This window comes from Cylas formicarius, unplaced genomic scaffold (genome assembly GCF_029955315.1).
Source record: "Cylas formicarius isolate icCylForm1 unplaced genomic scaffold, icCylForm1.1 PGA_scaffold_7__23_contigs__length_41026272, whole genome shotgun sequence".
Classification (NCBI taxonomy): domain Eukaryota; kingdom Metazoa; phylum Arthropoda; class Insecta; order Coleoptera; family Brentidae; genus Cylas; species Cylas formicarius.
The window spans coordinates 22,587,916-22,611,682 of NW_026844352.1; the positions used below are offsets into that span (position 1 = coordinate 22,587,916).

The 23,767-nt window shown below is 32.5% G+C and overlaps 1 protein-coding gene across 6 annotated transcripts in view; it reads right to left on the reverse strand.

The window, feature by feature from the left end:
• Positions 1 to 23,767, reverse strand: part of LOC132704399 (teneurin-m) — a 582,182-nt gene that overhangs the window by 451,447 nt on the left and 106,968 nt on the right. For 4 of the 6 annotated variants that reach the window (XM_060674372.1, XM_060674370.1, XM_060674369.1 and 1 more), the window contains exon 1: positions 6,018 to 6,241. The exons of the other annotated variants lie outside the window; for them this stretch is intronic. The gene's annotated coding sequence lies outside the window, so the exon portion shown is untranslated. Of the gene's footprint in view, positions 1 to 6,017; positions 6,242 to 23,767 lie in introns of those variants that run through there. 6 annotated transcript variants of the gene reach the window in all.

A 23,767-nucleotide genomic window follows, 5' to 3' on the forward strand; every position in this document is an offset into this window, starting at 1 on the left:
TTGAATTTCTTTTTTGGAAATTTTGGCTTCCAGAAAAATATGTTTTTATCTTCTCAACATAAGTTTGCGGAATGGTGGAATAAGTAACTAAGTTATACAAATTTGATTTAAATTCGACTTTCTGATATTAATACAATTCGATGGTCCAATAGAACTAGATTAGTAAATAATAATAGGTTCTTGTGTAAATAAATTATGTTTAGCACTTGAACTGGAAAGAAAAAACATTTTTTTCAAGCTCGTTTTTTACCAGGCAAAATGTTTTTCCCAAAAATAACTAATCTTGGTAATTCATGAAAATGCAAAAACGATATATGCTTTGCGTAAGTATATTATGAAAAAACTCTAAATTTGTTAATTTGTGCCCTATAAAATTGTTCATAATATGGTCAACTGATTTGCGTAAAATTTAGTTTATTTTTAAATAAAACTTCAATAGGTTTATAAAATGGAGTCTTTTTGCGTTACAGACCTTATTATAATGGCCATCAAACTTTCAACGCACTTTCTGGAATAACTGATTATTTAAAACTTATACCGGAAGAACATGTGTAATAATAGTACCTATTTACATATTGTGTCGAGAGAGAGAGAGAGAGAGAGAGTTTCAGGTTTCGTCTATTATACAGGGTGGGCGAGATACTTGGAATAATATAATTGGAAGTCGTTATCACTTGTACATTTTTTTATATTTATCGAAGTTTGTCGTGACTTTGGCGACAAGTAAAAGACGATTTATACAGGGTGTGTATACAATATATGATTTTGCAAAAGTTCCATAGTGGTACGCAGGAGCACGATAGAAAAACAATGCGTCTCTCTATGACACAAGCGAAGCGGCCTCTTTTCAAAATGCAAAGCTGCTTCGCGCTACGAACTTGCCCCGCCCAGCTACGATCCTTCGAAAGCAATCTTGTTTTCATTCGCCCATAGATGCAACGGCATTTTAACTAGATTATTTTGAAACATATTGCAAGTTTTGCAATTTTTGTTGGATAGTGGCGCACCAAAAATAAGATTTTACCAGCCGTTTGGTGCGATAACACCAAAAAATGCGATCTTATTCGACGTATTTTGTCTTAAACAAAAATGTTTTTTAACTTTCTTCTATTATGATCTATAGGCAAGTATTCTTCAATCTATAAAAATCCAAAAAATCCTGTTTTTCTGGTACGGGTCAGAAGCAAACGCGAAACCATCTCCGTACTGCCGTACCTTGGACTTGCCGTTTTTGTCGCCAAATATTGTCGTTAATCCTTTTTGGTCACAGAGAAGTGTAAAAAACGCCAATATCAGTGATAATAAATCTTAGTAACAGAAAAAAATATAGTTAATGGTTCTTGATCGATTTAGGAATAAGATTTTTCGCCAGTTAAAAAAGTATGGAAAATAATTCATGCAATCACGTAAACACTGTCATCGCAAGAATTGTAATGGCATAAAACTTTATGTAAATAAGTGTGTGGTGCTGTACCGGAAGAATTGCGAATTTACTTCCTCTGCTTTCGAGATTGCTTCTATAATAGATGTTATTTAATCCTAATCTAATCCTTAGATTTTCGACTGAGTATCAATTAAATATGCTCAATGCATGTTTAACTATTTTAAATTCAAAGCAAATATAAACAACGATATTATCTCGATGTGTTATCACTTTATATACGGAAATTTCTAGCTCAAAGCTGTCGAAGTACATTAACCCAAAAATTTCTATGAAAATAGAGTTTCTGCATACCGCTATCGCTAAATACGAACACAAGGCGCAGTATCAAGCCACGTAAAATGCAGTCCAGTCCTTCGCATGTTTAAAGTCACAATGCCCATTCAAAGCAAAAACGCAGACTTCAAAGAAACTGCGTTATTTCTTAGCAAAGTCGCCGAGAACAGATTTATTGCAGCTTCAGCTCGGGAATTAAATGAGACACGGCTTAGGAACAATGTCGACATATGTATAAATTCCTTTTTTGCGTTTTATTTGGTCTATTTTGAAGCGAACGCTGTCGCCAAGTAAGTACTATGGAAATGGCGTGTACTGGTTGTCTTAATGTAAATGATGTCTACTCCCACATTTATTTTCCAAAAAGGTTGACTTTGACACACACTATCTTACAGAAATTGATTACACCAAACTTGTGTACACCTTCGCTAACAACTTGGGTTTCTTATATACTCAAGAAGCAAAGTTTCATCACGATTATAATTCTGTATCCGAAAATAGTCATAATAATATTAATATAATAATAAGTTTATTTATCAATCAATATCAGCCACAATATCACTACTACAATATAACGCTATTCGCTATTCGCCAACGCTAAAAAAAATAAAACAAAAGATTATTTAGTAGAAGTGGGAGTAAAATAATTACGATTATTTGATAAATAGACTAAAATAACACCAAAGAAATACTTCTTGTGGTGAGAATTAAACTTATAGGTCATATATAATTATGGAAAGTAAACAGTGTTAATGAAACATAACGAATACCTAGCTCAATTATACATGCAATTAAATATGGAAAAATCAATACAAATTGGAAAAGTCAAAAGGGTAATAAAAAATCGGACGGTAATAAATTGAATGAAAAACTAAAATGAAATGAAACAGAAAACGTAGTTTAATAAGCTAGCGAATGAGTGATAAAATTATGTTGTAATAACAAGCTTGTTTTGGAATGCGATTGTATTAAATTTATTAGCCATTGGTTTGTCATGATCACGTACAGTTTAGTCTAGTTCTGGATACGTTTTCTTGGTTAAGTGTTTTTATAATTGTTTGGGATAGTTTGACACATTCGAGAATTTAATTTTTTTTGTCGTACCTTTTAAGCTACAAAAAGAATCTTTGTCCTAATGAGGTGTTCATTCGAGGGAGGTAACATGTAAGTACTTTGTGCCTGGTGTTATGATTATGCTTTATGGTTTGTAACGTGTCTTTTTTCTTCTCACTCTGTATTACAGTTATATAAAAAAAGCTGCACATACACTGACCTTTCTCAAGGAATAACATAACATTTAAATTCAAAATGGTACCTCGCTCCACTTTTAATAAACCTTAATTACGTAAAATTGAAGCAAGAGAAAATTGAAATGAGGGTACGATAAATTTTTTAAAAGTTTTTTATCACAGACGAGGTCACCAATTATATATTTCTTATATATTCAAGTAATTTTTTAATATGAGCCGTTTAGAGGAAAATTGGTTCAAATCATTTTTGAGTTGCTTTCTATTAAAATAATTTACGCGGTAAATAAGCTCGCGAATAAAAGATATAAGTCAATATAAGAGCTGCATCCCATATACTCGTAAGATTCTATCTTCTCAACATAAGTTTGCGGAATGTTGGAATAAGTAACTAAGTTATGCAAGTTGGATTTAAATTCGGCTTTCGAATATTAATACAATCGATGGTCCAATAGAACTAGAATAGTAAATAATAATAGGTTCTCGTGTAAATAAATTATGTTTAGCATTTGAACTGGACCGACAAAATATTTTTTATAATTTTAAAGCTCTTTTCTACCAGGCAAAATATTTTTCCCAAAAATAATTAATCTTGGTAATTCGTTAAAATTCAAAAATGATATATGCGTTTTGCGTAACTATATTATCAAAAAACTGTATAGCAAATAACTTGTTAATTTGTGCCCTATAAAATTGTTCATAATATGGTTAACCGATTTGCGTATTAATAAAAAAAAACAATGACCGTATTAAGTTTATTTTTAAATAAAACTTCAATAGGTTTATAAAATGGAGTCTTTGCGTTACAGATCTTATAACGTAAACCTTCAAACTTTCAATGCGCCTTCTGGAATAACTGATTATTTAAAACTTGCATCGTAAGAATATGTATAATAATAGTATATACATACTAATAAGATTGTAATAACCCGTGAATATCGGGTTTTGCTATTGAAATTTCGAAAACGATAAGAAAAACAAGGAGACCACAATAGGGCATAACTGTGGGCTCAATAATATGCCGTCCAGAAATTGAATTTCAATTTCAATTCTTTACTACTTCCGGAAATACGACGGAAAACTGAACTTCAGGTTTTAGGTTTTATTTTTATACCCGTATATTTCAAGATTCCAAAAAAATTTACAAATTCTTTTCTCAAAATCATCAATTTAATTGTTTTTTTTCAATGATTTTATTTTTCGTTAATTTTATAATATAACTAGGTTCCATCAGCTTGTCATCTTTAGGGATAATTATTCGGTAACATTTTTAAGGATAGGATTGATAAGCTCTCAAAGTATTTGAAAAATGTTTGAACTACGGTTGAATAAAAATATTTAGTTTAATTCCTATTTTTGTTAGTATAACATTTTTAAGGTGATTTTAATTTGTTGTACAATGGCAACTGAATTAATACGTGTATATGTACAACGCAAAACGACTTAGGAACTTTAGAAACAAAACCTTGCATACATATAAGCACATAATCGATACATTTCTACAGCAAAATCATTTTACCATTTTACCAAATTTAATTAGGACGTATTATATCGCGTTCGTAGCATGTGGTTTAAAGAAAACAAAGGAAAAATGACCTCCACGCCGAAGTTTCGAAGGTTTATGATGGATTAGTTAGCTAGTTTTATGTTTACAATACCATCATCAATTTTGTTTTATCTTATTAGCAATTTTGAACTTTTTGCTTTAATGTACTTTTTAACTTTAGTAACCTTTGTAGAGCCAAGAATTTCAAAAATAAGAATATCTCCACTTGCTTACCACCAAGAAGGGCTCCAGATCTCCCACATGTGAGAATCGCGGACATATTGGAATTCTGGGGTGATTTTTATCTATTTTGCCATTACTGCCATCCATTTTGCATTAATAGTTTTGTACAAGTTTCTCAATAAACCATTTTGAGTCAAGTTGGTCTTCTTTTACTGAACAGAATTTGACCTATTTTAAAGCTCTAATAGAAAACAGTAACTTCTGCTAAATGTTATCGCCAAATATCAAAAATTAAGTAAAGCAGAAAAGTTAATTTTTACTTACGCGAGAACCTGAGCGAAAATGAAGAGCAAAACTCTCTGTTGAATTAATTATTCTTTTATTTTTCTATGAATTCTTAATCGATAGAAAATAAACAGCAAGTGTGCTAATTCAGTACACTGTGTGATCTAGAAAAGCAATGAATACTTAATTTGGATGAACTTGCATACACCCAAAGTGAAATAAACATTTCTAGGTACAGTTTTAATGGATTTTTTGGATTTCCATAGATCACTGTGTGCTCGGACTCAGATATCTCTAGATGTTTGTGGATATCGATGCAAGTCCATGGTTTTTCACTTAGTGATTTCCGCGATTTATTAGACAAAATTGGCTTTCAGGAATACACGCGACTTTCCTGCTGTAGGGGATTTTCAACACAAGCCTACAGGATAATCCTGCTCCAAATCCCCTAAACTAAACGAAACTTTCAGTTTTCATTTTTTAAGTGAAATACTGTCGCGATACCTAAGATACCAATCAAAATGGTCTAAGTCTAATTTGGAACGATTTGTTGCAGCGCCACGAGGTAGACGTACCAAAAAAGAAGAAACGTCGGTCTTGAGATACATTATTGATACCGTTAGTTAGGCCATTTCTGGGTAAACTCAAAAAAATCATTAGTGAACTTACACCAACAATTAAAAATATTCCAGTAGGTCAAATTAGTACCTTTGGAAAACTCCCATTTAAACACATACTAACAGATTTATATAAGAAGTCTAAGAAAAAGAAAGAAGTGTGGTATTTCACAAGACACGACATTTTGGAATGTTGGTATATCTCCATGTTTAAATGCTAACATGCCAACTGACACATGGAGCTTTTCGAAAATGGCAAACTTGTTTACCAGTTGTACCAAGTCCACATTTCCCACGCGTATATCAACCTCACGTCGACTCGAAACAAAAACACTTTGTGTTCATCTAATTAGTGAAACAATAACCCCACAGATGCGCTTAATTCCTAAACAGGAGAAACCAATCGGGAAAAAAATATTTACCCACGGTTCGAGTAAGGTCCTAACAGCCGACAAAGAGCCTAACGGACACTCGCTTAGTTAATCCACAACCACATTTATTTATTCAATTCACATATGATGCAGGAAATCACCAGTTAGTATCCTCCGTACATGCCAGATTTGTATCGCGTTGACAAACAATCGAAAAACGCACTCGCGCGCTGGCGCTTGTGAAACAATCGAAGGCGCGGGCGGCAGCTTCTACCGCGTCCGATTCCAAACGGCGACTGACTGAATCGACTGAACTGGCTGAAGGTCTGAGCCTGAAGTTAAACATTTTGGCTGAAAGCGTTTCAGGGGGGTGAGAGACTCGGATGGAGCGAAATATACGACCCTTTTCGGAGGGAGGGGTGATCCATATTTGGCAACCGCATGAGAGGGTGGAATTGAATGAGTTTGTGTTTTGATAGCAGCGGCGGGGGTGGCAGGTGGTTCAAGAAAATTAATTTTTGCGTGCGTCTGGAATTTTATCATTTAGATGACGTGAGCATAAATTTCTAATAGCCGCCATCGAGTTCGTAGTATTGGAACATTCAAATCGAAATAATTTACTTATTTTGAGATCGAGACAATTTTTTTTTACCTAACACCTAAAATGTTAAAAGGCTTAAACCAACGTCATTTAAGAGTCTGAGTCTTATTAGGTTGGTTCCAGCAAGCTAATGTTGATGGCATTTAACTGTTACTTCTTGATTGACATACTAGCAACTACCTAGAAAACTTGCAAATTTTCTTATTTTTTTTTAACATACATGTTTGCCACCAACTGATTTTTTTCTGCTTTTGTAACCAATAATAATAACAGTTTTTATTGAAATGTTTCTGAAAAAACACCAATGCAAACTAATACACTTACATACAAAAGCCGAATACGACAATAATAATCAGGCAACTAGCTGTAATAATAAGAGTATAAACTTCATTATTGGTAGAATAATAATATCTTTAGGACGGAGGCTTTGTAATTCCAACAAATGGACGTTAATTTATTTACTAAAAGCTAAAACTTGATTCACAAATGAGATTGAGTGCATTCCCAGAATGTTTTTCTTCCTTGGAAAAGCACTGTGGTGTGGAAACACTTAAAGTACGTTGGTAAAAACTATTTCATAATCTTAAATACAGAAATTAAAACGAGTATTTACTTTTGTGCTCTTCAACTTTAAAAAAGGATGTATGCCTCAGACAGTTTTTTCCTATTTTAAAATTGAATTTAATTTATTAATTAATTAAATTCAATTAACTAGATTAATTCAAATCAATTAAAATCAAATAATTAAATTATTTAACACAAATGCGTTAGTACACCTAAGTTTTCGTTTAATTTGTAAATTTCCATTTTCTACCCAGATAGCACAAATCCACTTGGAATGTTGTATAATCCATGTTTTTCGAACAAATTTCTGTTGATGAAATATTTTATGACTATACAAGGTTCTATTGTCATTTTCTAGAATATTCGGAATGTTCGTTAAATATTGGCAAAGTTACACCAGTTTTCATCAACGTAACAGTTCTCAGTTTATTGTTTTAAAATAAAATATTTTTGTACCTACAAATTAAAAATACCAATGAAAAATTTGTTTAAAAATAATAATAATAGGTAAAAAAAATAAGGATCTTATTAAAGCAATTAGCAAACTTCGCTCCCAACAATTTCATATGATCCCACTAATTGATTGATTAGTTAAATATATATTATTTTGATAATATAATTCCTATGATAAACAGCATTAAGCATTACTGGAATGATTCTTAACGAATGTCTAAACCACTGATTATTCTCAGAATATTCATAATTCTGTGTATTAATACAGGTATATCTGGTATACATAAATTGATTTTATAAATATTAGTAGCGGAATATTCTTAGGCCAACCTGTGTATATAACGCATATTTTTGTGTCATGAGAAATATTCCAAGAATCATTCGGGTTTGCAGTTGGTAATTGAATTTTAATATCGCACAAAAAATTGTACCTTCCAGGGGAAGTAAATAGCATAATTTGTATTTTTTTGACATGTTTGAAATAAAATTATTCTTAAGAAAATAAGTAAGCCCTTAACGACAAAACCATTAACGTTAGATGTTAATTCTTTCATAGGAATTAGCAATGGCAGTTTCATTTTTATTTAATGCGCAAAATCGCGCTAATGGAATTAATTTTCAAATGCGAACTTTGTGTTCTAAATTAAACATAAGAGGATATAATAATTGAAAGCCCCCACATATAAAACAAAATAGAAACGGGACTACTTCACCATTCACAATCCGTTTCTTATTATTATTAGCTGTAGGTTTCCAAACAGTTTATAAATCACAAACTAAGAATAAAGAAGTTCATTTTAACAACATGCTTAAAATTCATTGTTTAGAAGCTAGCAATTATTAACAATCGGTAGTAAAGAATGAACCAGTTATTCGTAAATTATTTAAAAATAGATTATCACAGACATGGAATCATTGTCCCGTCAGTGTGCATTGGAATCGAGTTTTTCATCTCCTATGGGGTATAATGCACCGAAACACGTCGAAGGAGCCTCAAAGACAGTTTACTTAATAGAATAATAACGGTATGTCACTGTTTGTGAGTGATATGGATTAAAGCGCATCTAGCAGAGGCCAGCAGGGTAATCAATCAATAAAATGCCTCTAATATATTCGGGACCCTTATTGTCATCATCGGAACCAGAACGGTAATTTACCGATGTATTCTATTATACGCCATTAATGGGAGGGATGATTTGAATGAGAATTAGTGTTATCAATCGTAAAAGCACCACGTTCGTTCATCGGCAGGGCGTAACTACTTGCTAGGAATCCTTACCTCGAAAATAATTTTTTAAGGGAATAGACGGTAGTAGTTGCGACTTCACTGGTTCTGAAAGTGTGGTCCCTAGTATTTTTCGTTTTAGTTAAAAAAATTACCAAAACTATTTAACCCATATTATCCCAAGCATAAAAAAAATTAAAAAAATGCTTTTTTGCTCTGAAAATATTTATTTTGTTGCACTTAAGAATACACTGGGAAAAATCATTAAATATTGTTTTGGGGCCAATAAGATGTAACATATAATTCATACATAAATATACAAAAGAAAGTTTAAATTTGAGAGAAAACAACTAAAAGTAGATTGTTTTCCAAATAGAACCTAATTTGATACAAAAAAACACAATATTTTAGGGTGCGTGAGCGTCCGACCGGTAACACCCGGTTTCATATTTGGTGATATTTTACAAAGCATGAAGTATGTAAATGCACATTACACTTATTACAAACGTAAATTGTATGGATGTGGCAGATTCTACATCACCTTCGCGCTTTATTAGCATGAACAATCATGAGGTGACCTTGATTATCATATCATGCATTCACTACTAAATTATCCAGTGAGTTACAAAATAAAGGCCACCACCATTGTTTTCCAAATACCTGGCACCTGTAATTAGCAATTCCGTTGTCATGTAAATCTACCCCGCACATATATCTATTGTATTTGGCAATTGGATAAGGTTGGGGTATATTTACATCTTTTTGTTCTTTTCTATTATAGGGTTTTACATTTTGGACAGGACTAGAAACATTACTTGCCACAGTTACAACTGAATTGTCGTGCCAACAGACAATATAAATTTTCGATCCAGATTCATATGCCGAAAGATAGGATCCGCGGTCTTTTTTTCCAAATGATTTACAATTGTCCATTGGACATGTATTTGTTCTTTTTTCTCGGATAGTACCGGTGGCCAAATAACTATTAGTTTTTAAATGTACAAATAGTTTGAATGATGAAAAAAAAATGCAAAAAAATTTGGTGATTTACTGGCTTATCTACAACACAAAGTAGACTCATGATGACGTCACCGCCAAGACCAAGGTCAGAATGAGCTTAATTTTGGAAGTGAATGAAATAGGTACCCATCAGATGAACAAAGGCACCGAAGCGTACCCCTTTATAAACATTTTGCAGGAATGGCGGCCAAAGTAAGGTACCATTTGTTCATCTATGGATAAGTTGAACGAAAATATACCAAACTGAAGATTTTTGTATTTATTACATCAAAGAAGGGTGTAACTTTTGAAAATTTACCATTTTTATCTAACAGATTATTGTCAGATAGGTGCAAGTTTTGCTTTATCAATTGGCATCTATTGCGGCTCATACATTTTTTTATAAGATCAAATCCTTTGTCTTCATCAGTAGGTAGATAATGCTAAATATGTGGCAAGGAATGATAACCCGAGAACAATACAATGTCTACAAAATTTAAAAGTTCATTTTTTGGCAAAGAGAATTCATGGTGGTTATTATATTGAGCATATTTTACCGAAAATTTTAAAATCAAATCAATCACTTCGTCATCAAAAAAAAAATATATTTCAAGCGGAGTTTTTCCAGAAAGCCTATTTTTTAGTTCATCATATGATCTAAATTCATCGGATATAGGTGCAAGGCACAAGGCACAAACTAATACTAAAGAACACGTTAATTGTTGCATGTTTCTTCTACATGCGCTGACTTGTGTAGACTTGCAATAACAAAGTTTTGTTTCACAGATAAAACCAGTGGTGCATTCACGCACCAGTAAATATTTTCAAAAAATAAAGCATAATCAATATAGTATTTCCAATGCATGTTTTCTGCGATGTAATCTACATGCTACAGAGTTAACAAAAATGGGAATACAATACAAATACAAATTTATGTAACGCTTTTGTTAACTTTTGAAGGCATAAGTAACATCTTTCCTTTACACATAAATTCCACATAAAAAGCACGGTTATATATATTTTTCTCATTTTTGACCAATTTTAAACACCCTTTATTCTTGTTTTCCAGCCAAAATTATTAGCAGCAATGATATTAGGGCAAGGGTAGCTCTTTTTTTATAATTCTTGTACAATTTTAATTTTTGTGTTCAATAGACTGGGGTATAACAATGTGAACTAAATATGGACTATTTTGAATATGCATTGTTCCAGTCAAATATAACCTCAAAATACTATGAGTTTGTGGAACTGTAGATGACATTTTGAAACGTCAAAGAAATTGACAAAATTGGTTCTCAGTGTAAAATCAATATGCTTCGTCATGTAAAAATTCATCGATTATTTCATGAATTTATTGTCATCGTAAAATTAGAACGAATGAATTTTTTAAAAAACATCGTTATAGTAGTCGATTTTTTGAGTTATTTTAAGTATCCTACAATTTTGAAAATGGATACCTCTGGTACACTTGTCAATATTTAAGGTTATTAAACGTTTTTCAGTACGCAGAGGATGATATGGTTTTGGGGATATTATTAAAAATTTACCCTCCTCTTGTACTTATTGCGGCATAAATGCCAAATAAATATTTTCTATGACAAAAAATGTAGAAGAAAAATATACCACAAGGTACTGAATTTTTGAAACATAGTAAGTGCACCGATTTTTAAAAAGTGTAGAAGGAAACTTAAAACCGCAAAAAAATTACAGACTTTGCCACCCTGTACGACACATATATATCTTAATGTGTTATTCTATATTAAGCGCAATCAAATTGTTAAAGTCGAAAAAATTGAGAATGGATGGATATACTGCCCTTTACGTGTCGCCACACTCAGAACATTTCAATAGCAATTGCCTTAAATAACGTCCAATTGAGTGACCTAATTAAAATAAAGTGCCTATATAAAAAACTAGCAGTCCCGATCTTGATAATGCTATTAAGCAGTTAGACCGACAGGTTATAGACGTTTTTATTGCGTGCAATTTATTAAAAAGGTTTTACGTTATATTTAAAGACTAACCAAACTTTTAATTTTATTGGAAATACAAACAATATCGAAATTACTTGCCCGAGAGAAATATTTTTATAACATAGATTCTGTAGAAAACTTTATGACGTTAACTTATAATGACGTACGTTCTATACTAAATGATGTTCACATTTCTGATTTAACTCAAATTTAGCGTGTAAAGTTTTAAATGCTCATATATACTTCTAATGCTACGCAATTTATGAACTTGACTGACAATTAAAAACATTAATGTTTATCTACGATTAAAATTTAATTTTGATTGGGTGTGGTTAGATACGATACCGTAACGTAACTACAGCGAGTTAGAAAATATATAAATCGATCAGTTATTTCGTTCTGGCCACCCACGGTACGAGACTTTTAAAAACCCTCCTATCTTTTGCTCCCATCAATACGATTAAGGTTATAATTTGATTTATGTTCCTCCTACGAATATTCTTGCCGGAACTGAGGCAATGAAATAAAAAAGAGGAATCCAAGTCGTCACTCGTATAATATCTGGAACTGCTTGATTTGATGACTGGTTCGCTGGCCTAGCGAATTTACCTTTTTTCGAGAAATGTTGTTTGAAAATGGTCAAAGAATTTTTGATCCTTGCTTTTTTGTTCTATGAACTCAGTAGATAATATCGACTTTGACATAGTCAATGATCCAAAAAAGGAGTAGATGTAATTTCAATCTGACTCTGCTGACAAATAAATCTATTATGCTACTAGGGGATTAGGAGAACCTGTCATTTCATGGCCCTTTTTCTAATAAGAATTTTTTAACCAACCCCTCAATTGAAGAATTATAAAGTTCAATTTGCGAAGGGAATGGTGGAAGATATTCAAGTTTTTTCTTATTGATAACCTAAAAGTCTAGTTCATTTGCCCGATATTTTCGAATAAATAGAAAACTAAGCTAAAATAAACTAAGCAAAACTAACGATTATATGAAAGGTTGTAATTATAGCCTATTTATTTGTATTTATTTATCTATATTTTTGTTAAAGAAAGAAGCATTTTGAAACTCCAACCGCCAACAACACATATTTTAAAGTTATATATAAAATGTAGATGTTTTTCATTACCCTGAAAATTAGGATAAAGCTACGTTTTGCAGCTAATATCAGACAACCTTTCAATTTGAGACACTTAATGTATTTTTAACATTTTATAAGTAGATGAATATTAAAGAAATTACACTGGTCATTTGTAATGTACAGGTTTTGAGTTTTTTGGTATAAAGTGGTATTTCTAGACAAACTTGTACTATTTAAATAGAACACCCGATATATGTTTTATTATTTAATCTATCGTCGGCATTTCTAGTTACTTGCCTGTATTTGAAAGAAAGAAAGAAACTTCAATATAACATCGGTGCTTTTTTTTACCGAAAAAATGCGGTTACCTCCAATCCATGACTAAAGTATCGAAAACGCTAGAATTGGCTCGCAGTGTTCATTCTTTTAATAACAATATAAACATGTCTCGGTTTCTTTTTAGTTAAATACATAAGATGCCGCGAAAAGCGCGGGAAAACTAGACACTCTTTAATGTAATATACCTGAATTGAATGTTCAATTGTAAACAAATAAATTAAAAAAATAATAAAAATAACACTTGAATCCACAATATCCACACAATCCACTAATAACTTTTTTATAATGTATAGTAAATCAGCTCATAATTTATATTTCATCATGTTCTGGATTCAGTTTTTCACTGATTTCGTCTGGGAGGTGTGCTTCCTTTTATAGAAGGCAGTGCTTTCTCGCAATGGGAGTCGAAAAGTCTTTTGATAGAGATACTACAGAACTGAAGAAACGGCTATCCGGAACGGAAAATCCGTCAAAAGCAAATCGAATACGTTGCTAAGGATTAATTAGGTATACTATTTCCAACCAATTATAGATTTGTATGTGTCATTATTGTTTGTTTTATTAGTTATTGGTTTTATCTTTGGATTTGTAGTATTTTTATTTGTAATTAACTTTTTAATAGTGGTGAATAGCTTTTACTATATTCTGCTAATCGCTTATTTTTATTTTATTTTTTTAATTATTTACACCTTATTTATTTTCATTTGCATTGTTAAAGTATTCATATTTCTTTAAAGGCTGCTAACTAACTAAAAGCGTATAACAGATGCCGTTTATTGGACATTTATTGTTACACCAAATCACAACCTGGGTGCAAAACGTTATTTAGAAAATTACGTACCTAAAAGTGGTACACGAAAGTGTGTACAAACCTTTCCTACTACTTTTTGCAGTGCCAGAAAAAAAATGCTAATGTAAAAAGCCCCGTATAGGCTGTAACTTTATTGTTATTTGAAATATTTCATATACGTTTCACATTTGCTTTAGCCGTTTCTGTATTATTTAAGTTGTATTGAATTTTCACTATCTTGATATAAATATTTGATTAAATTGCTCTCTAAATTTCAGAAATTGGTGGGTTGAGATCAAAGGTATATAGATATAAGAAACGTGACTAACTGATACAAATTAAGGAAAGACCCGGGCAAGCTGTAAGAATGAAATATGGCCGAAGAGTTCCGTACTTTGCTTAGAATTTAATTATTTGAGGTTTTGTTAGGAAAGATACTAAACAATATTTATTTATGTATGTATTTATGTTTAAATCTAAAATCAAATTACAAACCATTTTTATCACCTACTTAAATTGCTTAAAATTATTCACTTAATATATCATATGTTTTATCTATATGATTAACAGAATTTGTTTAACAGAATTTGCCCAACTTTGTGGAGGGATGTTAAAAACTTCGGTTTCTATAAGTTGGAGGACATTGGAGTTAACACGGGGAAAAACATTGTTTTCACGAATGGTAGATTTCAGTTGTTGCCAAATATGTTCAATGGGATTAAATATACAGTGGTAATGGTAAAACTGTATGCCCTAGATTTTTTGAATAATTATCACAGACGTATTCCTTTTGTAGATTCAAGCTTTGTAGAGCCTCAATTAATTGCTTTTTGGTATAATCTTCGTGAAAATAAATGTTATTATACATGTGGTTTTGGATTGTTACTTTTGTGTCACATGAGGAAGGGGTTTTAGTCAACTATCTACTGTAATGACTTGCATTGTACATTACAATTACGCTATTAGGAGGAATGTTTTTAAACCAACTTTCAAATAAATCAGCGGTGGTGTCTTCATGGTAATCCAGAGAAGAATCTTTAACATTTTTCGCAGACAGAGAAAGTCCATTTGGAATCCAACCACCTTTAGAGCCAGCATGCAAAATAGTTATTCTTTTACCTCTTTTTGATGGCGCAAAATGTCAGTATCGCTTCTTTTTTTCCTCGCTGAAATGGGATTATTCACAATTTTCCATACAAATGTTGGAATTTTCGTCAATGTGGCCGTTTCTTCTAAAGATGCTTGCTTGCTTGCACCATGTTCAATGAGAGTCAAATAAACATTGTTTGTAACTCCCTTAGTCTCACTAGAACAGTATTTTCTACATTTGTACATTTGGGCGGGAGCATCTGCTGAGATACACTAGACTCGCACATATTTTGCATAATTCGCACACGATTCAACACACGCTGTATTACACACGAAATAAGAATGATTACTAATAAACTTAAACTAAGTAGTAAACCAAACCAAAGAATATTAAACACAGGTAGGAATCCTTTTTGTTTTGTATTACGGACCACAATTTTACCTTAATTTAAATTCCGAAACTTTAGGTAATAATCTTGTTGCATTGTATGTTAATGACCACTCTTGGATAAACCCATTCAAAAGCAATTGGTCACTTTCTTATATCTATGAACAGACCATACCCACGCATTGTTTCGTTTCTCTATAGTGGTCGTATTCTGTGGTATTTTGAAGTTATCGGATTATTTAACGAACAGATTGGTTTTGGTATTGCCCATGGGAATTCGTAGTTGTGGTTTTCTATCATTCCATACTCATTAATATATTGAAAACAAAAGAAATGGTAATAGGATGGTATTGCGCATTCCCGCGCAAAACATTAAAGTCCAATGCATGACAGCCACGAAAACTAAAACCGAGCGTTAACGTACGCTCCGTCGAAATTTATTTAGCAGTCTGGGAAATTTATACAAAGCGGTACACAGTAAATTTTACGAAAACTTTGAACAGCTTTGCCCGGTATGCATATTCGCAAACGTTTATAATTAGACAATTACTCAGCGCATTTGCTCAAACTTTTATGTGAACGAAAAACGCAAGTGAAACGTTGTTTAACACTTGCGTTTAGCGAGTGTTTATGTGTAGTTTATATTATTTTGTGCATTTAAGCGGCTATTATTATTTTCCGCGAATTTGATAATTGCGGGCTTCGGGACAATAAAATCTGAACTGAAACACGTGCCTTTTAACGCTTTTTACGGCACATTCGGTATAAAAAGTTTTTCCATCTTGACCAATAGTTCAACTCGTCAACCATCTTTCCGTCTTACCTATGATTTTATTCCTACTGATTGGCTGTGTTATCAAATTGAAAACTTCAGGTTCGTGCGTTAGGTAAGATTGAAAAATGTGTCCAGCTTTTTCTGCACGATTCAAAAAACTGTTTTTTAAACTACTGTTCTGCATTTTCCAATATTCACGACACAAAATGCACAGATCAATACTCATCAGAATTGAATGACGATTGTGGAATAATATATTATGCAACAAGTATGGTATGCAACATTTGACTTAAAAAGTTTGGCAATCGTGTTGCATACTGTACTTTTTCTACGACCCTTACTTTTTGGGCACGTTCTCGCGAATCAACACAATTACATTCACTGGCATGACCGTCTGATTGACAACAGTAAAAATTGTAGCTCGCATTCGTGGGAAACGAAACTGACGTAGTAGGATGACACTTTCAGCACTTTGAATCGGTGTATGATTGGGAATTGTAGAGAAAAAAATATTTTTCTACTGCCTTCTCTAAAATGCCTAATTACACACAGATCAAACGTGCGGGAAGTGTCACTTTACGACGTCAGTTGGGAACACCACAAATGATCCAATGTTCAAATTATCGAAAATGCCGAAGGACATTCACTCCCGCTTCGAAAAGTCTCGGTGAATCTCGTCTCGCGAGGGATCTCGATGTAGCAGACGGTCAAATGGCAGACTTTGCAATTTGACAGTCGATATTAGATAGGTTCAATCCGAATACGAATTAGGCAAACGGTGATTGTTTTAAAGATACAGGATGTACGTCGGTAGCTAAATCCGCACAGGACCCTTGAATTCCTATGCATAAGGTCAATCATTGTTTCCAAAAAAATATAGGTTAATTTTATCGAAATGTGCTGCAACCCGCATTCAAAAGAATATTTGTTATTTTATATTTTGTTTTTATTATCGCCCCTATCAAATAAAATTTATAAAAATTTTATGATGACAATGTATATTATGCAACAAGTGCGGACACGAACACGGACACTACGAATTTGAGTTTTTTCACAAAACAACACAAATATATTCATTGATATGACTGTCAGAATTGACAAACGCCAAAATTCAAAGCGTGGGAAATATCTCCGAAAACATCCGATTGCTCCCAAATCCGTGCGGTAAAATCCCGGAAATGTCCGAAGTGGCTCGGATTCGTGGGAAACGAAACTGACGTGGTAAAGTGACGCTTCCCGCACGCTAGATCGGTGGGTAATTAGGTATTTTACAGACGGGAGGAGAAAATAGTATATTATGCAACAAGTGCGGTAAACGGCATTTGACTCACGAGTTTGTTTGACACGAGCGGAGCGAGTGTTTAATAAACGAATGAGTCAACACGCAAAACACGAATACATTCACTGACATGACTGTCAGAATTGGCAAACGTCAAAATTCAAAGCTTGGGAAATGTCTTCGAAAACATCTGATTGCTCCCACACCCGTGCTGTAAAATCCCGGAATTGTCCGAAGTAGCTCGAACTCGTGGGAAACGAAACTGACGTGGTAAAGCGACGCTTCTCGTACGCTAGATGGTGCGTAATTAGGTATTTTACAGACGGGAGTAGAAAAATTTCATTTTTTAGCAAAATAGGTAGGGTTTACACTTAATGATGGGAATAAAACTGATTATAAGCTGACTGAATTCAGTGCGCAATTTGTTCTAAGCAGTTGCGAGTGAGCCTTGGGTTAACACACATTTATGGGCCCCTATCCCTAGCCTACTTTACAAATAAGATGGGGCATTTTCCTATAGCCACATGAGAATCACATAAAAATGTACTTATGGTGATACAAAAATACTTTAAATCTACAGCATCGTGGACCTGGTTTCTGGACTCACGGCCCCAGAGCGGCCCAGAAATGTCCCTAGTGACCCCATCAAATCTTTTGTTCTTGAATTGGTGTAGCAGAAAATATTTGTACTGACTGTTTTCTTTTATGATGTAAAACTGTTCAAATGGTTGAAATGAAACAAAAATTTTAAACACAAGCATTTGAATAATTATTCCCAAAACATAGTATTTCCGCAATAATTTTTTTCCATCCACATTTTATTGTATTTGACATACAATCGACAGTACCTTGTCCAAGTAAAATCTTATAATAATATTTTTTATTTTTAGGATAACGGTAACTTCTACCTTTATACAGCTTATTAGGAGTTGCCAGTAATTTTTTTAATAAACATGAAACATATTTATTTAAGACTTCAAAAATTGCCAAGAAAGGTCATTTACCTATGATATAAAATACTTGCTAATCCCAGAAAAAAATCAAAATTTGTGATCATATTTGATGAAGGGTTGGTCCAAAAAATTGGTTAATATCCTTTCACACAGGGCCTTGCGACAAAAATGGCTCATGCAAAGCTTTTGTGCCAAACTGTATAACCAAACTAATATCTAGGTCACTCGCTTGCTCCCAGAACTCTAGTTAAGTCAAGTACCTCTGCATAGCGGTATATACTAAGTTGAAGGAAGTAAGGCACTTTTGGCATTTCTATAATTACGTTAACATAATTGAAATTTATTAATACTTATATATTTTCAGTCCTACAGTGTAATGTACCACACATTTCTACAAATATTTTTATTACTCATAACTTCTTTACCTTGTCGTAAACCTATTACATATATTCATTTAGTCTCCTTTCCACAACAATATGCTTGCAAATCCTGTCTTGTATTTGGTCCTTCAAGTGTTCACGATTATATTGTGTCTTCCTTAAGATGAATACACTATTCTCTTGAACTTTTCCTGATGCTTTACATTGTGTTTCTGTGCTTCTGAGATATCGTTTTGTAATAACTCGAATATACATATATTTATTAACATTTAATCCTATAAATTGAATAATGTTATAAAATACGACATTTTTGCACTAAACATGCAAAATGCCTTTTTTATGAGCTACTATAAAATATTAAATCAATTTTATCTCGTTCCGTTGCACCTTCTGCATGAATAATACATAAAGTTGTCGTGAAAAACTATTTGTTAAGGGGTTATGTTCCTGTTCTGCATTTCCCTATGAATTTACTACCCACAACTAACTGAATTCCTGTTTAAAAAAAGTAATAAAATGTTAACTTAAATTATTTTAAATAAGTTTCAAACTTGATATCCCTATAAAAATCGCTGGGTTCTAACCTAAACATTCTGTCACTCGATCACGTATACGTCACGTCTCAGCTGTTGGCGGATCGGCTGTTACAAACCATCCTCACGCCCGAACCCGAACGCCGTTCAGCATTTTCGGTCATTTGAACATTAGTTCATTTGCTACAATCTCAACGGGATTTGGACCAATCAGATGTTTTCGGAGATATTTCCACGTCTTGAATTGTGACGTTTGTCAATTCTGACGGACATGTCAGTGAAAGCATTTTCACTTCTGTCTATCTCTTCGTTAATCCACAAGCTTATTTCAGATCTCAGGGAATAATGATTTCCATTTTACAATTTTGCAGAAAATTGTGCATGTACGAAAATCTCGACAAGATGGATACCGCGTTTTCTTACAGCGGAGAGCAATTGCAATTCTGTAGTCGAATCTGAAGCTCGCTTGGCGAGGGATACATTACTACAGTCTAAAAGAAAAAGTCAAAATAGTGGATTTTTGACAGTGAACGGGGTGCAAAGAAGAACACTGTCTCAGAAAAGGGAACAACAATAACAGGAAAGTATTGTGTGTCATTAGTGGAACGACTGGGCAAAGAAATCAAGGAAAAACGTTCTCTTCTGAAAAATAGGGCCAAAATAATGCAATTAAAATTTCAATTAATTCAACATCCACCGTATTCACTAGATTTACCTTATAGCGACTATTTATTGTTTCCAGACTTGAAAAAACGGTTTGTTGGGCAAACATTTACTTCTAACGAGAAAGTAATGAACCAAGCAAATTTCTGTTTTGTGGGATTTCCAAACTTCTACTTTTTAAACCGCTTACAATATTGTATAATGTATAGACTTGAACGGAGATTATGTTGAAAAAAGGTGCACTATGATACACAACACAAATGATAATTAACCATTTTATACTAATGTACCAATGTACTAAAAAATTCCATGGCAACTGAAAAGATCCTTCCTTTTTAGATTTTAATTCCAAAACAGAATAAGAAAACTAGACAGTTAAAATTTTTCCTTAAACCAACTATCCGACTACCGGAATTAAGCTTATTTTTTAAAACGATATTCAAATTAATTAAATGAATTTTTGCCACTCTTGATAAATCAATTGATAATGAAATGAGTTCTTCAAACAAGTACGCTCTGTTTTCCAAATATTATCTATGGAGTGTTTAAAAAAAATTTATACAAACGTAGGTAAAAATTATCGTAGACCGGAAATATATTTTTTAATGATAGTTTCTGGAACTTCTTATTGACTATGAAAAGATCCAAATAAATGTTCATAATAATACTTTCTGTCAATTCTAATTATTTTTATTTTTTCTTTCGAAAAGGAATCGAGATCTTAAGAGGCACAAAAGTTGTGGTTTTAGTGGTTCTTTTTTTATTTTTTGGGTTTGCTTTCCTCCTTCTTTATTGTTCTTGCTAATCATTCTCGTTTACTTAATCTTACTATTATTGTAAAAAATGAGCTAATTATGGAGGTTTATCAAATCGGACGTGATTTATCTAATTTCAATCTCTATTTGTATACCTATGAGAACACGGAAATGTTAAAAATTCAAATAAGAACGTGATATTGTGACGAAAGGATTATGCTAAAGTTGGTAATGTGAAACTGGAAATGAATAATAACATTTTGTCATTTACGCACATATTACTGACCTGTGGACATGAATTCATCTGTCTTGCTGTGGCTAATTATACAGGTTGTCCGGAATTAACGCTGAAATCATTTCCTAGGTGATTATTCTACATGAAAAAACAAGATTTTTTTGTTGTCTGTTAGCAACAACTCATAATCCCTTCACATAAAGCTGCCACATTCCAAGCAACCTAGGTAACAGTTATTAAAAACATTAATTAAGAACCGATAGGAATTTGTTGGCTATTAGGGCCTATTAAAAATAAATCGGTTTTATTTTTTTTTCTGGAAAACGAAGAAAGACACAAAAAAAATTTATGAGACAAAAAAGTTGGTAAAGAAGCAGTCTCGCACAATTCTTTTTGTCAAAAATATTCGAGAAGGTGTCTCCCGATACAGCATTTCATAATTTTAATTTAATTAATCCTAATTGAGCCTCTTGTCATAATAAAAAACACTACCAAATTTCAACCAATACGGTCATAAGATATTTATTAAAAACTCATTTTATTTTGACACCTTGACAACTATGCGTTTCGGACCCATGTTCAGTGAGAAGATGTAGCAATTATTAGAATGAACACACTTCATGGTATAAAACTCTCGATCTAGTTGAAGTTTCACTAACAGTGAATATGCTTACGTTTTGTCGAAACAACTAACATAACAGATGTGTGACTTTTTGCTAACCAATGATCTAGAACACATCTATATGGAATTAAGGCTTAATTAATACCTCGTGATGTATACTTACGAATATTTAGATTTACGATGATAAGAAACCAAAGAACAGTAATTTCAAAGGCTGGGATGTGTTAACGTTTTGACCAAAAGTTTATCCATAAAAATCATCTTTGATTAATTTGAATCGTCATATAAACTTTTACAATAGAATATGAAAAAATAATTTTTTTTCCAAATAATTTTTAAAATGGGATAGCAAGGCACTTGCTAACAACATGGCCATTATACTGTGTGTTTTCAGTGAAGACATGTTTCTACTAGAGGCCCTGCATAATGCTGATAATGATGACTATGAAGAAAATGTTGAGAAGTCCATTCAAAATGAGCGCCCTTGTGATTTAAAACTTGGTTTTCAACCAATACCACTTGTAATTGCGAATTCTGGCTTTCTACGAAAGCACTTTGCAGCATTCCAAAGTGTCAGCTAACATATGGTAAATGAGCTTGGATGCGGCATTTTTACGGCAGTATTTTCATCTATTATTTTTTGTGAAAATAATGATTTTCTTTAAGCAGTGATCAACTTTAAAATATTTTCTTAAAATACGCGGTGTTGTGACGTTTCGCAATATTATCAAATGAGACACCCAGTTTATTATCGGATTTTCGAATAGCCACTTTATTAGCAATTTCAATTACATAACATAGTATGGGTCTCTGACTTAGCGGTTTGGTGTAATTAGCAATTATTTTCCAATAATACATAAATTCTTTTATATGCATAATTTAAGAATTTTGTAAATAAGGTCCTTTTGCCTGTTAAAAGACACAAACACAAAATTGATGATATTATTCATTTTGACCTTTTTGACATGATCATCGCAAGAGCTTTGAAAAAATAGTAGTTCTCTCTTCTGGTAATTTACTGATTTTTTGATAGGTAGGTAGGATAGATTTTTTCGGACTTCCACTATTTTCTATTTATTTTATTTAGTTGCATTTTTATTGAGTCTATTTTGTATAATCTATACGAAGCAGGAAAAATTTGACCTATTAGAATGTTAGGTACATCGCCAATAACAAAAGTCCTGCTCTTGCTCTCAGACAATATAGAGGCAAATTTCCCAATAGGCGATTGCCAGAAAAAAACATATTTGCCAAAATATACCAGCAGTAGGAGCCGAACAGCTAGATAATTTTCTGCATTTTGTAAATACTCCAGAGACCTCCACCAGCCTTGCCGCTTCAGATGTAGACGTAAGACGAACCACACTTCAAACATGTTGGACTTTTTTTTGCACACTGAAAGATATGATTTACAAAGCACAGTCTTGAAAGTGCAGCAATACACATATCTCAATAAAACAAATTACGCATCAAATTTCATATACCATTTAAAAATAGCATATACTATTTGTATTCTTCAAAACGGCGGACATATTAAAAATCTAATTTAATTAATTTAACTTGTAAGTGATGTGCATTAGTAGTTACTGTTAATTTTTGTAATCATATCGACGTAGAAATAAGTAATTTGCGAAATTTGGCAACATTGTGCAAAGCTTAATATTCTGTTTTTAACATGACTTCTTAACAATGCTCTAAAACGTTTGTGAACAAGTCGATAAGGAACCAATTCCCAGCTTCATATTTTAATAATTTAAATCTTATACCCAGTTTTTAATTTTATCTGCCAATTAAGCCAAAACGGTAAGTCAGAGACCCGTACTATGTTATATAATTGAAATTGCCATTAAAGCGGCTATTCAAAAATTCAATAATATACAGGGTGCCTCATTTAAGAAAATTTAGAAAGCATCATTTTGCGAACCGTGGCAACACCGCACATTTTAAAATGATATTTTAAATTTGATCATTGCCTAAAGAAAACCATTATTTTAGTGAAAATAATAGATGGAAAAAAGTTTAAAAAATTAATAAGCAACCCAACAATGATGGTATAAACATATCCCGAATACTGACCCATACTCATATATATCGTTGA